Genomic DNA, 18,987 nt, shown 5'->3' with positions numbered 1-18,987 from the left:
ATTGATTATTTACTTGTTGATCACAAATTTTTGAAGCCTAATTTAGTTTCTTGGCTATGCTTAGTGCCATATTACATGTTTGTTTGTTGATTGTATTTGTTAGTAAAGGGTGACTCAAGAAGTGACATTATTTTACTTTATATTGCATATGGCATTTGAGGAGACATTGATTTCAGTCTCTGACAATGCATTTATGGAGCTTGCTCTTGAACAGGTTTACTAACAATATTTTTCTCTTGATTCATGGAAGATCATTTACTCTTTTTCCTATCACATTGTCTTGTCTCCCACACTGTTTACACACGCGCATGCACACGCACACATGTTGCTTTTCAATTACTCTAATAATAAATGCTTGATTTGTTGACCATAAATGTTCATTGCTGCTACCAATTCATCCATGCCAACATCAAGGTTATGCTTGAATTTTTCTCATTTCATTCTTGTATCTATGGCAATATTGATTTGTGTAAGCCTATGAACTTTATATATGAATTGTGGCCGCAAATGGGAAATTCATAGAGACCTTGCTTAATTTGCAAATAAACTTTGAGCAAGAAATTAATTCAGTTAGGCTGAATTTTTGTTGGGGGAGTTTGGAACCTTTTAATATGGTAATCCCTTTCATATTAGACATCTCTGCATTGTTCCCTTTGTTCTCAAGTGGAAATAAAAAGCAATTTTTTTAAAAATGAGTGGAGCACAGGTTCTATTCGTTGAAGGTCAGTTTCTTCTTAATGTGTAGCCCCAAAATGATTTTGGGATGCTCCTTAAAAAGTATTTCCTAGGTTATGCAAAGCATTTATGGGCTCCTTTAGTAGTGAAGGTGTGCCTTCGGTTGGGAATGCTACAATTAATACTCGACATAAAAAGTTGGTTTTGTTGGCTCTTATTAGTCTTACAACACTTTCTGATTTCGCCACTACATCCACTCTCAATCTACACAATACTTTCTCACAAGGTTGTCGGACCACGTAGAATGACCCTAGCTAAACTCGGGGTCATTGATGGGTTCGACCGGGATCGAACTCGGGGTTGAACCGGAGTCAATAATTAAATATAAAAATATTATAATAATTAATAATGAGAAAATATAATATTAAACCCATAATTATAATATCAAAACCTACTCAAATTTGATTTTTAAATTGATAAATGACTTTATATACAGTAGAGTTTTCTAATTATGTCATTTATTTTTACACTTTTTAAATATTTACAAATTTAATATATTAATATATAATTATCGAACTTCTCTCGGTGTTATTTATTTATTTATTTGTTTATTGGTTGATTTTGTTAAAATAGATAAGAAATTTAATTCACTAATTCTTATATCTCAATTAAGTTTTTATTTTGTTTTAAATTTTCTTATATTTTTTATTTAATTAGAATCCTTTAATTTTATATTTTTATAATAAAATTACACTCATTTATTGTTTTATTTTCTTAATAAATTAAATTTTTAGAAAGTATTTACATAATACATTAATAGATTTTATTTTTAAATGTTAATTTTTGTTGGTATGTTTATGATATATATATATATATATATTTTGTAATTCTATTTATTGATTATAAATTATAAATTAATATTAATAAATATACACGATTTTGTGGTTTCTAATGAGAAAATAATAATAAATTATTAACCCGATTGCCCCGGCCGTGTCAATTGATTTCCGATTGAACCGCCCGGGTCACCGATGCTAGCACGGATTTTTATACCCGATTCAATAGGGTATACCCGGGCGGTCACATGGCCGATTCGTGCTTTTTCGGTTGAGCCGAGTCGGGCGATCCCGAGTCCCGATCAACCTTGCTTTCTCACTCTACAAATTTTTCTCCCTTACTCTGGCAGACATTTCTATTTGTAACAATAATTTTTCTTTGTAGAACACCTTTCCTCTCTCTTTTCCTCTTGTTAATTGTGACACTATAGGAGTACAGAAAATTGCAACAAAAGGACACAAGCAAATTTCCTGAATTATACTAATGGTCAAATGCACAGTAAAGGTCTAGTGCATGATTCCTCATGAAAACTGGCTGTTCATGCCCATATTTTGAGTATTTCTACATAGAGTAGCAATTAAGTTTTCCTCTTGGTGCATTCCCTTTGCAGTTACTTGCTCCAGTGCATTTTGAGGGATTAACCATGCATTTTTCCCCTTATGTAAACTGTTAATTTGACAAAGCTGTAAACATGGAAGATTGAGAAAAAAAAAAGGAAAGCTATCAATATGATTAGGACTCATAAATTACGGTGACTGCACTAGTAGTCATATTTGAACAATGGAATTTAGTAAAATGGTTGGTAGCCATGGCCTCCTCTTGCTTAGATAAGACAAATGAAAGTATGATTAATACCTTCCATGTTCCCATTATCTAATTTATCTTGGTGGCAGTTTGTATAAGGGTTGACATGGTTTTTCTTTTTACTGATTCTCCATCTCTTTAGGAAAACAACATTAAAAAATCATTCAGTAATAGTGCATTCTTGGCATCTCAGTTCACAACTTGCGAGCAAGGCTCCTCCTTCAAGATAATTTATAATATATACTATATGAATAACTTATCCATGAATTGTACACCATGGATTGGGGCAAATAATAGCCTCCCGAAATGTGGGAGAACTGTTTCAATAGTTGTTATCTTGACATTCTTTTGTACAGCTTTGTCAAATGTGCAGGGTTGAATTGGAAGATTCTGTTAGTTCTGAAAGGCAACATATGAATTGCCTTATCATTTCAGAAATAAGGATGGGATATATTATTTGGTTTGTTTAAATTGATTCAGTAACAGATTTCCAGTGAATATCCATGGAATTTTAGTGGTTGTCTATCAAGGAACAAACGCACATGATGCAACTGTGAGATTTGTTATCTATTATAGTTGGTTTTGCATTCCCTCGCACGCACATTATATTGAAATTTATTTTTTGCTATGGCAAATTCAAACCTGAATGAGTTGAAGAGTTTGGACTATCATAATACCAATTCAAACAAAGCCCTTGCTACCAATATGGTATCTATATGAATGAAGTCATAAACATGTTAAAAGCTAGTATGCCACACTGTGCATTTGCCAAACTATAACCCAACAATTACTTTGCTTTATGTCTTCCATAAGAACCCGCCATGCAATTTCATCTAGTTATAGGTCGATGCTTTGATTTCATCATTTCATGTTCTTGTTTTGTTTTTTCTTCAATTATTATTATTTTTTAATTTAACATCTGCTCTATATGCATAGTCAAGAATTGCTTTGGAAAACCATGAAGTCCCTGTTGGGTATGTTATTCATATCTTTACCAACACTAAGATAATTATTTTTTGATTGTGTGGTTTATCTTGGAAGTCAAAAGGGCCTCATGGAATATTGTCTCCTTAATTTTTTACTAAAAGAATTTTTAGTTGAAAGTTGAAATGTTGCATCTTTAATTTTTAGTTGTGTGGTTTATTTTTAGTTCATTGGACCTCTTTGGATTTTTTTTTTTCTTATTTGGTCATGCTGGGTTCAATTTTCCCTAACATGATTTATTCATGATGGGAATGGACTTCATCGCTAGCTCAAAGCAATTGGAATTGTTTTGTTAGTCTTCAATGTTACTATATATAGCAAATATTTGTTGCCATATATAAACTAGAAGCCAACAAAGAAGACAATATAGTAGCATTAGGATGTCCTAAATGTTTATGCCATACTTCACTTTTATTAACAACAGTAGAACGAGCTAAAGAAGCATTGCTAGGAATAGAAATATGCAGAGGAAACAAGCACCCTACTTTAGGCAATTAGGCCACTTCGTAATCACCCTCCTTGACACCCGATCCTGCACACAACAACCATCACGAGAAAAATGTACATCATAATTATTGTCTACCAATTGACCTACATCGAAAGAAGATTATCAGAAAGTTAAGGTGATATGAAAGCATTGTTGAAAATTGGAGTAATATCACCAACAACAGTGATAGCCAAACTGTTTCCATTAGCAACATGAATATGTACTGAGCCATGATAGGGACGGACATTTTTTAGCAAACTAGTGGAACTAGTCATATGATTTGATGCGCCAGAATCAACAAGCCAATACTTTGATAAAGAATTATTGTTACCTTGAAGGCCAAGAGCTGAGAAGGCTGAAATTATCATCTGTTGCACTGTTTCAGGAGTAATAATAGTTGATTGAGCATTCTGATTGATTGCTGACATAATTGAGGGCCCAGATCGAATTTGATTAGTGGAAGAATTGCCAAAAATTTGCTTGAAAAAGCATCGGTTTTGAGCGATTTTGAGGACATATTAAAACAATCTTTGATCGAGATGATATGTCCTTGCTTTTTGCAATAGTTGCAAAATTTCTTGGTACAAATCATAGCAATATGTTCATAATTCTTGCAACAAAAACACTGAACCTTACTCATGTCTCTACCCTTGCTTTTTCCATGAGACCTAAAAATGCCACATGTGTGCAGTAATTTTTTTTCTTATTCAAGGGTGGTTTGTGTAAGTAGACGTTGCTCTTCAAGAAGCAATTCACTAAAGCACACATCCAAGGTAGGAGAAGGATGATGATTCATCAAACTAGAACGAGCATTCTCAAAGTCTGATTGTAATTTCATCAAAAATTGATCTCGCTTGCTAATCTCATGAACTGCCAATACATCTGCAAGGGAATCTCTAGGACTGTAGCACAAACTATATCAGAAAATTCAGCCCATAAATTTTGAAAACAAAAAAAATAATCCTGAATAGATAGACTCCCCTGTGTATAACTTGCAATCGCACACTCCAACTGAAATCTCCTAGATGAATTAGTTTGATTATAAAGCTTTTTCAAATATTCCCACATTGTTTGAGCAGTTTTATAAGGGCGCAAATTAAGAATTATTCGAGAATCACATGACCCAATAATCCAAGACATCACCCTAGCATCTTTTATCCTCCATTGAGCCAATTGCGTAACATCTGTTGGGGCTGGATCAGTGCCATCAATATGTCCCCATAACTCTTTTTCGATAACATACAATTGAAATTGAAATTCCCATGCTGAATAGTTCTTTCCCGTAAATTTTACACAAAATTCAGAATTGTTACTAGCCATTTCAGCACACAACAATCCAGAATTATCACCAAAAAATGGAGATAAGCGCCCCAAAATGACTAAAATAAGAAGATTACCAGAATGTCAGCTTACTCTCCACCTAAACTTGATCTGCAGTCTCAACTATAAAAGTTACACCAATGAAACTTGAAATATGCAACAGCCTGCAACTCCAATGACACCAAGAACAACCAAGAATTCCAAAACTCTAGAAACCGAGCTTTAATACCGCGATAAACTTTGCTTTGATTTAAATTGTCCCTTTCTTTTCGATTTCCATCAATAAATAGATGAATATACAGTAATCATAGGCTAATCTTAGTGATCTAGGGCTGATTTCTCTAATCAATCTAATTATGTAAAAGATACAAAAATCAGTTTGTCTAGTACAAAAATTTGTTTCTATATGGCAACAAATATTTGCTATATATAGTAAACATTCACATCCATCTCTTTGTTATAAGCAAAACCTTGAATGGCATTTTCATTGTAGATATCTTGGCACATCTATTAGTGGACAAACTCCCGTGGATAGGCGCAGGATGGGGAATCCCCATCTCCCGTGGAGATCCATCCTTTTTAGGGTAAGGATTCTCCGGGTTCCTCCCCTTGGGTGGGGCAGATTTTTGTGATTACTATGATTGGGTGGGAGTGGAGAGAGCACTTCTCGCCCTGAGACAATATTATAAATATTATATATGGGGTTTAAAAAAAATCTAATAGTGTATTTGATTATATATAATATATAGGATGGGGATAGGGATCCCTGTGGGGATGGGCTTCCCATGGGGTGGGGACAGTGAATCCCGATCTGGAATAGGGGAGTCAGTCGGGAGATGTTCCTTGTCCCTACCCCGCCTTGCCTGTGCCCATCCCTGCTAGCTTCCAAGTTTGAATTATTATTTTCTTTTTACCTTATAATGTTCATGTACCACTTTATGTTTAAGCAATCTCTAACCATGAAAGCCTTTGTTTTTGAATTCCACCACGCCTATTATATAATAGATTTATTTTTTCATAGACTAGTGAACCCCATCTTTTTTTAGGATTTGCAAATAAAAGTTTGAAGAATCAGGCACTTAAATGTATTATTTAATTGTTATGTCTTTATATCTCTTTCTTTTTGGTGCAACAGTAGGGATCACTGTATAATATATTGAATATACTTGTAATTGTGCCATTTGTGACTTTTATTTTTTTTGTGATGCTTGTTTTCTTGCAAATCTTTTTTCTAATTAGATGCATAATTGTTGAGGATGGCAATGTTATAGCATCTGGGAGGAATCGAACCACTGAAACACGAAATATATGGACTCTTCTCCTTCTATTACTTTTTATTTAACATGGAATAATTACTATGTAATTGTTGTGGATGGCAAGCTGATGATTGACTGTTTATTTTTATCTTCAATGTTTTTGTCTGGATGAAGTTCTCAGAATTATGAGATTTATTATCACTAAAAAAAACTTACTGACTGTAAGTTGTGATTATGAGAAGTACAAAATCACAAATTCGTCTATGAAATTTAAGAGCAATGAATGGTCAATTGCTTAAATTATTTTAAAAGTGTTTTTCCAAGATGTGTAATGGATTGGAATGCTGAATGTTATATATACTTATGAAGGAGTCATGGTTTGAATTCTAATAACTAATCTACCTGTATGTATGCACTCATTATTAAATGCAAATCAATTATATTATTTAGGAGCAATTCAACCCAAAGGTACCAAGATGAGCTGATATATGTCTAATGTTTAGATACATATTGGCAATTTAACTAATGTGGGATGATTAGTTATTCTGATGCATTCTTGTTACGTGTTAGTCAATAAAAAATAAATAAATTAAGGTTTGGTTTACCCAAAAGTTTAAACTAATAAGATGAGAGGCTAATGCTTTTAGATTTAGATCCATATTTACTAACATAATTATGGGAATATTAGTTCTTCTAAAAACATCCATAACTTGGAAAACACTTGCATGCTATATCAAATTCTCTCCAATAATGCATAATATTTTTTGTACCACAGCCATTCACAATTAATATATATCATATATAATATAATATCTACATACTTCAAATTTGACAGTGGTTTCAATAAATATGGTCTTAGCATCACAAAACCAAAAAACATTATTTCTACAAGAAATTCTCTTTTCTTGGAGATCAAAAACTCTAAAACCATCAAAAGATATTAACAATCGTGAAGATCTAATGACATTTAATTGAGAACATCTTGTTGATGATCTTGCTCTATATACGGATTTTTGTTGACCTCGGCCTTTAGCACAATGGCCTTAATGCTAACCATAGGTATCATGATGGCTTCCGTATCATTGTTCATCATCACAATGACCATCAAATCTATCCCCATTAGTATGCACCAATTTGTAATGGTCCAATCCTTATCAGTGTAGTAGTGCGTTGTTGATTGCACATTCAAGAATTGGAGTCTTGTATAGGCTTGCCAGTTTTGAATGTAAAGCTGGTGTTTATCATTGATTATATTTCTGAAGTATTTTGCGTTTTGAAAAAAGTCAAAGTAACTAAAAGAATGTTTGGTTTACGAATAACTCACTTCAATCAAACACCCATAACTAATTTTGCCAACGCAATTCTATATGATTTAATTATTTAAATAAATAAATTTATAAATGAATTTTTAACAAAATTTTAATATTAAGTAATATATATCATTGAATAAAATTTTTTTATTTTTAAAAAAATAATTTTGATTAGTATTATTAAGTAATCAGTCTCCATAAAAAGTTTTCCTTCAAATATTTAAAAAAAAATTGCCCTTGAAGATACTTATACTCACCAACCAAACACAACCTAGTAGTCTCACATTGATTAATTTATTAAATATGTATTTGAATATATAAGTTTGAGCCTCTCATGTTATTATCTTAAGCATTTGGGTTTATTAGCCCCATATAATATGATTAGTTTGCATTTGATGTGGTATTAGTGATTGGTGTTAAATTGTTTGATTGGTTTATTTGCAATGTGGCTAATTACAATATACTAGCATTTAACAAGTAGGCAGATTGGTGTAACTAATAGATTTAGATCGGTTAATTTGGTAAATATGGATCTAAACATATATGTGATTGACTTCCATCTTATTAGTTTAAGCTTTTCGATTGAAATGAGTTCATATTATTTATTTGGTTTGTATGTGACATGTTTGTTTGGTGGAGCTTGTAGTGACATCTAGGCCTTGTAGTCTTTGAGATGATATTTGTGTGGTAAATCTTTGAATGATAAGCATTGAACCTTCTTTTTTTGGTTTGACTACTTGTAGAAGTGTGAGTGAAGTATAGGTGATTGAAATCACTTGAATGCAATTTTCCAACTGTTAGCATGTGCTTGAAAACAGTTTTCAACACTGACTTACACATTGCTCCTAGTGCATGGAATTGCAAGAGGTAGATAAATATTGAGGACCTATATAATTTTACCCATATTTTTTAAAGATTAGACTAATGATACTTGGTTGAACTGTATCATCACCAACCTAACGCTAAACATCTTTGATCACAATGGTGCTTGTGTGAAAACCCGAAAGCCAATCCGATCATCAATCTTATCTTTTTAGGGGTGTTTGGTTTGGAGGAGTGAAATGGGAATGACTCCTTACATTGGGGTAAAGGCTTTGTTTGGATGTGGAGTAATGGGAGTGGGAGAGTATTGAGGAAGGACTGAAGGGGTTATGATGGGGTATTCACAATGACCTAAAAAATGGGGGGTTTCTTCATTATTGACATGCAAAATGACCATAGTGCCCTTGAACAAATATTTCTCTCCTTTCTCTCATCATTCAGGTGGCTGTGGAGACTGGAGATAGATCACGATCGATGGGGAGGCTGTGGAGAAATATCACAATCGACGGGGCTGTCGAGAGAACGGTGAGCAACAGTGAACGACCGACGACCACTTAACGAAATACTGGTTGGTTTTTCTCTGAAGATCTAGATTCTTTCTTTTTGCTTTGAATGGATGTTGGCTTTTTTTCTTTTGTTTTGATCCAACGGATCTCGGTTTGATTGTTTTTCTTTTTGTTGGTCCGATCTTTAACCTTGTTGTTTGAGTTGGTTTTTAATTCGATCATCCGATCCGGTATTTGGGACAAAAATTTGGTTTTTGTGTTGGCGTGCGAACTTTGATGTATTGGATCGTTTTATGGTTTCTGATTGTGAGCCATTTGTGGAGATGACAAAGATCTTGAACTTTTCTTAGTGAAGGATTTCTTGATTTTTTCTTTTTTTCTTTTATATCTTTGATAAAGGTTCTTGAAAATGATGCAAGTAGTCATTTAGCATCTTTTGTTGGTTGATTACTCTATGAATTATTCAATTTAAAATGCTCAAATTTTCCTGTATTAATCCTAGTACTCACTCTATGTTTATTTTAAGCATTATTAATCTTAATACTCACTCCGTATTAATCCGAAAAAGTACAAATAAGTCATAGCAATATCCATTTTATCCATTTGTTGCTCACAAGAATGTTTGTTGAATGCATCTCTTGGATTAGCTAATACATTTTCAAACTTAAAACTTTTAGAATATTTTTCTACTTGAATAACCCACCCTATTGCATTCAATAAACCGATGTTTCACCTACATTCCAATGCCTGCTTTTTAGTGGAAGAGAAATGATAAGCAGTCATGTTCTCAAAGACCATCAATTATGATATAGCTCCTCGGGAAACTATATCAAATATTCGGTTAATCACCCCAAATGCCTAGAAGAGTCATTCTTGGACGCAGCTTTGATAATGTCAACTATTATTATTATTATTATTATTATTATTATTATTATTATTATTATTATTATTATTGTTATTATTTTTATTTCAAGTTACTGGGAATGATTTATGAGTTCAATTTATACAACTTTAGCGACATGGTCATACAATGCAAACAAATGTCATGCTATTGTAGTAATTATGGTATGCCAATCTCTGTGACTTTTGAAATGGTTTATGACAATGATGTTATGTTGCTTATAGGTTTTGCCTAACGATGATGATCAAATGAAAATTTTTTTTGGGTTGCCCGAGAACAAGAAGTTGCGTTTTTGTCGTGTGTTGTTATTAAGGTTGGGATATACCCTATCCCTAGTATGTAATCTCTTTGGTTTTATGTAATTTGATCGGATGGTTATAAATATTTTGATGTTTGTATGTTGAATGAATGATGTTTGTTGTAATTTTATTAGATGATTAAGAATATTTAGATGTTAATATGTTGAATGAATGTTGCATGATTTTGTTGTGATTTGATCGGATGGTTATAGAATATTTTGATGTTTGTATGTTGAATGAATGTTAAATGAATGTTGAATGATGTTTGTTGTAATTTGATTGGATGGTTGAGAATATTTAGATGTTTGTATGTTGAATAAATGTTGCATGATTTTGTTGTAATTTGATCGGATAGTTATAAATATTTTAATGTTTGTATGTTGAATGCATGTTGAATGATGATTGTTGTAATTTGATGTTTGTTATAATTATAGATGTTTCATTAACCAATTTCTTTTTGGAAATATTTTTTTAGGACATTAACCAAATTGTAATTAGTTATTTAAATCTATTAATTATTTATTTATCATAATATTAACAACAAATTTGTACATTAATCAATATGAATGGCTAAAAAAATAATAATTATTATGGTTCATAATATGTTTATTTCAAAATATATATAAATTGGTAATTATCTATTTATTATAATTAATTATTCGCTAATTACTCGATATTAACAAAAAATTTTTGGAAATTTTTGTGACTTATTAAAAATTAAATATTTATTTATGATAATTAATTTACATAAATACTTAAATATTTATTTAAATATAATTTTTCTAAGTCATTAGTATAAAGGGCATAAAAAGTCATTTTATCACACTTTTCTTTTTTCACTCTTCCCATTCCCAATAAACTACCTCTCCAATCCTTCCAACCAAACAAAGTTTTCATTCACATTCCTTTTCTAATCCTCCTCATTTTTCATTACTCTTCCACTCCATTCCATTCCACCCTCGCAACCAAACGCCCTTTTAAAGTAACAAAAACTAAGTAAACTTTGTTAAAAAAACGTAGTGCCACAAAACTTAAATTTAAATTGAGGTGATTTTTCCCCATGAATTTTTGTACAATATCTGTTCCTCTTTCAAGTTTTATTTCGCATGCAAGGAAGCAAGAATTTTTGTAAATTTTCCAAATCTGATTGTCTAAATGTGGAATTTTGTTAAAAATTCCTTTCACCCAAGAGGTCTATTTGTGAAAGTATATTCTTTAGTGAAGTTGCCACTTATTAAGTTTTGCATACAATGTAGGATCCTTGTCATTGAATTTTGTCAGATATCACATTCTCTTCATGTAAAGGCACCATGTGCTCTTTCTCGATAGTTATGCTTGAATTAGCATATTAGTGATGGTTTCTCGTAGTTACATAAAGTAACATGTTAATCACCACTATATTGTACAATAATTATTAGTGATATTTATGCATATATATAATTGCACATGTTAGCTTTCCTAATAAAAAGGAGAAGGAAGTTAGGAATAAAAGTTACAGTATGAAATCAAGGAAGATTGGTAACGTTGGCTAAAATAAAAGAAACAAAATAGGAAAAATAATTTATGTTACAAAATCCATATGAATCATTCAAATTTATGTTACAAAATCCATATGAATCATTCAACACCCCCCCTCAAGGTGGAGTGGGATCGGAAATGTCTATCACGCCCAACTTGGGAAGAAAACGACTGATGTTATCACCGCCGAGTGGTTTGGTGAAGATGTCCGCAAGTTGATCAAAGGAGCGTATGTAAGAGGGAGAGATGAGTCCGGAGAGTATTTTTTCATGAACGAAGTGGCAATCTATTTCAATATGTTTGGTACGTTCATGAAAAACCGGATTATGGGCAATGTGAAGAGTGCCTCGATTGTCACAATATACTCGGGTATTGACGCAGGGGTGGAAGACCAAGATCAAGTAGGAGTGCATGGAGCCACCGGAGTTCGGGATGTAAGAGCGGCAAGCGTAACGATATTCGCCTTCGCAGAGGATCGAGAGACGGTTGGTTGCTTTTTTGTTTTCCATGAGATGGGACAAGAGCCAAGCATAGTGAGGTAAATATCCAATTGGATATTTGGACGAGTGACCGTCAAATATAGGAGACGACCAATTAAGCGGCGATAAATGGCGGGATTCGGTAGGGGAGTACCACTATTATTATGGAGGTTTAGGTTTTGATCCATTGGGAAAGAGGAAGGACGACAACCCTAACATGCCGTAGTCGAGAAGGATGTCGAGGATATATTTCCGCTGACAGAGGAATATGCCGCTTTTGGAGCGAGAAACCCTCAATACCGAGAAAAATAATGAAGGCTACCAAGGTCTTTTGATTGAGAAAGAACGAGCAAGAAAAAATTTAGTTTTGGTAATTAGAGAGTTGTTGTTTCCAGTAACGATGATATCGTCAACATAAACGAGGACGAAAATAGAGGAATGGCCAGAGATATAGATGAAGAGACTATGGTCTGAGGCCGATTGACGGAAACCGTGAGAAATGAGAGTAGAGGATAGTTTATGGAACCATTGACGTGAGGCTTGTTTAAGACCATAAAGTGATTTTTGTAATTTACAAACCCGACTATCATGGGAATGAGAAAGACCAGTGGTAATTGCATGTAAATTTTCTTCGGTGAGATCACCTTGTAGAAAAAGCATTATTGACGCCGAGTTGATGAATTGACCAATTTTGGACAGAAGCGATGGAAAGGAGAACACGTAACGGTGGCAAGTTTTGCGACAGGGGCAAATGTTTTCGTGGTAATCAATACCATCCCTGCTACGTGTATCCTTTCGCACATAAGCGTGCTTTTGTAACGCTCAATGGAGCCATCCGGAAGAAATTTGATTTTATATACCCATTTACAACCAATAGTCGCTTTTATCAGGGCAGTAAAGGACACAATGTCCAAGTGTTATTGGAAGAAAGAGCATGTAGTTCAGCAGTCATGGCATCACGCCACTCAACAATTTTGGCTGCCTGAGAATATGTCCGGGGCTCACTATGATCAAGAACTTTAGATAGGAAAATACGATGATGAGGACTGAGTGTGCGGAAGGATAAATAATCATGTAAGGGAAAGGATGAAGAAGAAGCAACAACACATACATAGTCGCTCAGATGAGACGGTGGGTGACGATTACGTTGGGGGCGTTCATGTGAAATTTGAGTGACGGAGTCAGTAGGTGATGATACAGTGTCACCAAAAAGAGAGGCGTTACCCGATTGGGGAGCGGAGATGTCAGAAGAAACGATCATAGGTTCTTCATCAATTGGTATGATTGAGAGATCAACCGGACTAGTGGACTTGGGTTTGTCACGATATGGAAAAATATTTTCGTGAAATACAACATCACGCCGAGACATGAGTTTGTTGAGTGGAAGGATCATAGATGCGATATCCTTTTTGACCATAAGGATATCCCACAAAAATGTGAGGTTTAGCACGGGCGTCAAACTTATGGTGGACGTGCATGTTTTTTTGGCAAAGCATAAAACAACCAAAAAAACGCGGAGGGAAAGAATAAGATGGAATTTTTTTGAAAAAGGATCTCATGAGGGGATTTGAAATTGAGAATCGGTGTTGGCATTTTTGTTGATGAGGTAGGCAGCGGTGAGAATGCACTCGCCCCAAAAATGACAAAGTGGAAGATTTGCTTGAAAGCTGAAGGGCTCGCGTAACGCCGAGTAAAATGACGATGTTTACGCTCCACGACTCCATTTTGTTGTGGTGTGAATATACAAGAGCGTTGGTGGATAATTCCACTTTGCTAGAAACCATTGTTTGAATTTATTTGAGAGAAATTCGGTTCCATTGTCGGAACGCATAAAATTGTATTTGGGGAATGAAAAATGTCACCATTACCGTGTGAATATTTGATATTGGATATTTGAATTGACATTGGATTTGATTAACAAAGTGCATTGTCATATCAAAGGTTTGTGATTTATTATTCATTAAATAAACCCAAGTACATCTAGAGTAATCGTCGATAATGGTAAGGAAGAAACGTGATCCATTCATAGACGGGATTGAAAATGGTCCCCAAATATCGAGATGAATTAATTCAAAAACATCTAGTAGAACAAGAATTACTTAAAGGAAAATGAATTATGAGATTGTTTTTGCTTGAGGACAAACATCACAGATGAAACTTTTTATTTGCAACAATATCGGGAAATTTTTGTAGCTAGAAAATTTAATCTAGCATTACAAGGATGCCCAAGGCGTGAATGCCATAGGTTAAAATTATTCACGGGTTGACAATAAAATGCTGAAATTGATGTGGGAGCAGCGTCCAAATAGAAAAAAGACCATGTAGCAGCTTTTACCCCGACCAATCTCCTTCTTCGTTAAACGGTCCCCGAAAACATACACCGTGTAGGAGAGAATATGATTTCACAAAGTTAGTTGTTGCGTAAGTTGTGAGATTGATAGAAGATTGAATTTGAATGAAGGAATAAAATAGCAATCTTTGAGAATGAGTGTGGGAGAGCACTCAACAGTACCAATATGAGTGACGGTTACGAGTGAACCGTCAGGAAGTTGTACCGATAGAGTTTTTGTTAATGGAATATATGAGGAAAATAAAGACAATGAATTGCAAATATGATTTGATGCGCCGGAATCTATTATCCAACAAGGTGAGGATGAGAAAGAGAGAACAGTACCTACGAGATTGGCTGAGTCGTTGCTGGACCCATCCTTGGCAAGCAACGCCATGAGTTTGTTGTATTGTCCTGGCGTAAGTTGATTGAATGAAGGAGAAGCAGAGTTTGACTTACCCCCGTTGTCGGGTTTTCGCTGTTGCTTGTCAGGAAAACCATGGATTTGATAACAAGTCGCTTGGGTGTGGCCATGACGATTACAATGTTCGCAGAAAGGTCGTGGTCGCTTCCCGGGGGGACGATTGAATGGTGCTTGTGCCTTGGAGGTTTGGAGAGCAGCAGCTTCAACGGATGGGACATTCTGGAGATTAAGCTCCTGTTGTTTTTCTTCTTGTCGGACGAGGTTGTAGATGCGTTGGATGGACGGGAACGGTTCCATGAGTAGAATCAGTCGCAGCACCACCGAGTATTTGTCGTGGAGTCCTTGAAGGAATTCCATGGCTCGATCTTGATGTTGTTGATCGAGAACGGACTTAGCATTACCACATATGCATGGTGTGATAGGAAGAATATTGCTCAACTCATCCCAAAGTGATTTAAGTTGGGTGAAATAAAATGAAACCGCTCATTCCCTCTTGTTTGAGGGCGTAGATTGAATGCTTGAGTTGGTAAATTTTTTTGGCGCTGCTTTGATCGAGAGAAGCGCTCGTTGAGGTCGCTCCATATTTGACTTGCGGTTTTCAGAGATACAAGATACTAGGGACGAATCTCGGAGAGACGGAGTTAAGGATCCAACTCGCTAACAAGATCGTTGCAGCGTCCCCAATTGTCAATTAAGATTGCATCGGTCGGTTTCGAGAGGGATCCATCGACGAATCCGAATTTACTCTTGGCTCGCAGCGCCAAGGTCATCGCATCGACCTCGGGGAGGCATGGTTATCTCCCCGTGAGAAGGGGTTGGACAAGGATAGCTGTGGGATTGTCGGAGTGGTGGATCACATACGGATCGGAATGAAGCAGCAGTGAGGAAGGCTCAGAATTGGAAATTCCACCAGTCATGGCTGAAATCTCTGGTACCATAATAAAAAGGAGAAGGATTTTGAATTTTTGACTTATATTTCATTGATCATTTGCCATCAATATATATACAACAAATTTACATTGAAGGGCTAAAAGTTAGGAATAAAAGTTACAGGATGAAATCAAGGAAGATTGGTAACGTTGGCTAAAATAAAGGAAACAAAATAGAAAAAATAATTTATGTTACAAAATCCATATGAATCATTCAAATTTATGTTACAAAATCCATATGAATCATTCAACATTTCCTTATGCGAAATCATCTGCAGAAATCTGTTGAATAATCATACTCTATAATCTTATTGTCTCATTATGTTTTAGGCTACCGGACATGCGAAATGGATGCCATTGATTCTTTACTTCGAAAGTGGCGTGAAGATTGGGCCTGACCAATTGCAAGTAGCTGAAAAATTTTCCAAAGGTGATATTCATGTTACATGTGAACCTTGCATAATGTGTGCTAGTGCCCTGTTCATTCTTGGTTGGTTCACTTGATCTAATCTTTTTACAATGCTAGCTTATGAATATTGATTTTTAAAGGTACCTATATTTTCTCATCCTAGGAATAAGGAAAGTTTACTATGGTTGTGGAAATGATAAATTTGGAGGATGTGGATCTATACTATCATTACATGAAAATGATTCTGAGAACTTGCCCAGGTTTACTTCTAAACTCACTTGATTGCATTGTCATGGGTTTTTCTTTTTTTAGTCTAACTACCCTATCAACAAATTCCCTATTAAATGATCGGGTTAACAAGTGGGCTAACTCGCATTTTATGGTTCACAGAACATTTCCAATACTTTCTAAAAGGGTAATAAGACCTTTCTAGACATATCCTTCTTTAGTATTCAATTTGATCTTCTATTTTAATTTGAAAGTTGCTTCAATTTTGTTGTGGATATGGTTCTAAAATAAACAATACAAAATTAAAACTGAGACGCAACTCATTAGTTCCGATTGCATCGCACTATCTCGTATATATTGGAAGCTCGTCTCTTTTCCGAGTGAAATGGCACTTTGGTATAGCAACCGGTGATTGCTTTTTAAGTTCATTTTTGAGGAATGTAGACTGTTAAGCTTCACCTTATCTTTACCTTAAACTAGAGCTATATCTTGTCTTGGCTCATATGTCTGATTACTTTTTAACTAGCTAAAACTTTGTTCAAAATACTTTTAAAAGCTATCTGTTCTAACCCATGCTACATAATGGTTTACTTGGACCCAATTGCTTAATTTATAAATCAAATTCCATATTACTTTTAAATTTTAAATTTTCTATTTTTTATATAAAATTTAAGATAGTGACTTGTTCCTTTGTTATCCCCTACTTTGGTAGAGGTAATCCTTCAAATAGGAAAGGTTTCAAATGTATTGGAGGAATCATGGCAGAGGAAGCCATTGCTCTTTTCCAAAGTTTCTATGAGCAGGGAAATCCTAATGGTATGCTTTAGTTGTTATTACTTGCACATTATCCATGTGAAACTCAATCAGCTTAAATGTTAATGGATGTGCTTCTCTTCCGGTATGTTAATCATACTCGGTTTTTGAACCAATTTCATCAAAAAGAAGGAAAGCTATCAGTATCATCTTTTATTCTATCGGAAGCGATGTAATTTCGGGATCAAAAGTAACCTTTGCATGGAAATTTTTCCGGACATACTGTTCAAGTCCATTCTCGGGTGTCATGCTCGGAATTCGTCTTCAACAACTTGGATTAGTTCTTAAATTTGTTCTCATAAGAACGTAGCTTTAACCTTGTTGTTCAAAACTGAATATTTTTGAGATATGAAGTCCTCTAGCTGTGTTTGTCTAATACACCATAGGGTTTCAAATGGCGTTAATCATGGTGTTTGATTGTTTCCCTTGACATCCGTTGTAGAATTTTTTTAATGGAATTTGCTACATTGCCTCCGAGATTAATTATATTTATGTAGTTACGTTGATAGATAAGAAACCTAGAATCTTTTTATGCTTCACATATCGTGTAGTTTTACTTAGTGCTCGAAATTATGAAGAATGTGGACTCATACTCATGAAGCCCTTGATGGAGTCATTCTTCTTATTGCAAGCTTTGAAGCCTTCTTCTTATTAGCTGTTAGTATTTGTTTGTGTTGGAGCATTCCTTCTAAATCAGTTAATTTTGCTTAATCCCTAATCTGATTGGTTTCCTTCTTTAGTAAAAATCTTCACAGGTAATCAAAAGATCTTTCAAAACCTTTAATGCTGTATTTATTTTGTTTTAAACCTCAAGATTCCACCAATTGTATTTAATATATACCTGCTTCATACTATTAAATGTTCGAGATGCTACGAAGTATTCATGATAAAGACATTTGTTAGGTATTAACTTTTGATGAAGGACAGGGAAGATTACTTTTGTGCAACTTGCATCATTTTACCTGGGAGGCCAAATGGCAAGCTAGCAAGTATTATATTTTGATACATTTCGCACAAACAAGCCCATTCTTAGTGTAATTGCAGTAGTTCTAATTTTGTGCAAATTTAGTCATATTAGAAGGATTGGCATCATATATATCACAGAACCACCCATAGTAAGATTGAATGCATGTTTTGCAAGTTTAGTATCCATGGGAATATAAATGGTGTTTTGGTAGAATGGTTGCTTTGGGTTTGTTGGTGATTATAAAAATGAAGGTAAGAATGAGGCTTTTAATAGAATGAATAGATTAAGTGGAGATGGATTCAGATGTTGAAAATTGCACTATATTAAACCTACTAATTCTAAGTAGAAAATAGAAATTTGACACTGCTTTTATGGATGAGTCAGTTTTGCATAACCGTTGCTAAACTCAGGGGAGCTGTGAGCCCCACCCCTTAATCAAATCCTAGCCATTGCTTTTATCTCTTAATCCTAGCCGTTGGTTTTACTTTCAATCTTAGCCATTGATTTTCTTTTTGTTTAGTTTCAAAACCCTAGCCGTCTCTTCAAATTTTTCGGTTTTTAGATCATAGGGGAAAAAGAGAGAGAGAGACTTGCGCTCGTCTCTTTCTCTTCCTTTTTTCGTGGGTGGTGTCGGCGACGAGGACGGGAGAAGGGTCTCATCGTCACGGATTTCATTTCACTGTTATTGTT

At 34.5% G+C, this 18,987-nt stretch overlaps 1 pseudogene; it reads left to right on the top strand.

The window, feature by feature from the left end:
* The first annotated feature begins 152 nt into the window (after positions 1-152).
* LOC120268414 lies at positions 153-17,344 on the top strand (annotated as a pseudogene).
* The last annotated feature ends 1,643 nt before the right edge of the window (positions 17,345-18,987 follow it).

This window comes from Dioscorea cayenensis, chromosome 9 (assembly GCF_009730915.1).
Source record: "Dioscorea cayenensis subsp. rotundata cultivar TDr96_F1 chromosome 9, TDr96_F1_v2_PseudoChromosome.rev07_lg8_w22 25.fasta, whole genome shotgun sequence".
In the NCBI taxonomy this organism is placed as follows: domain Eukaryota; kingdom Viridiplantae; phylum Streptophyta; class Magnoliopsida; order Dioscoreales; family Dioscoreaceae; genus Dioscorea; species Dioscorea cayenensis.
The sequence above is the reverse complement of the archived record's forward strand: the minus strand, read 5'-3'. Positions and strand labels throughout refer to the sequence as shown.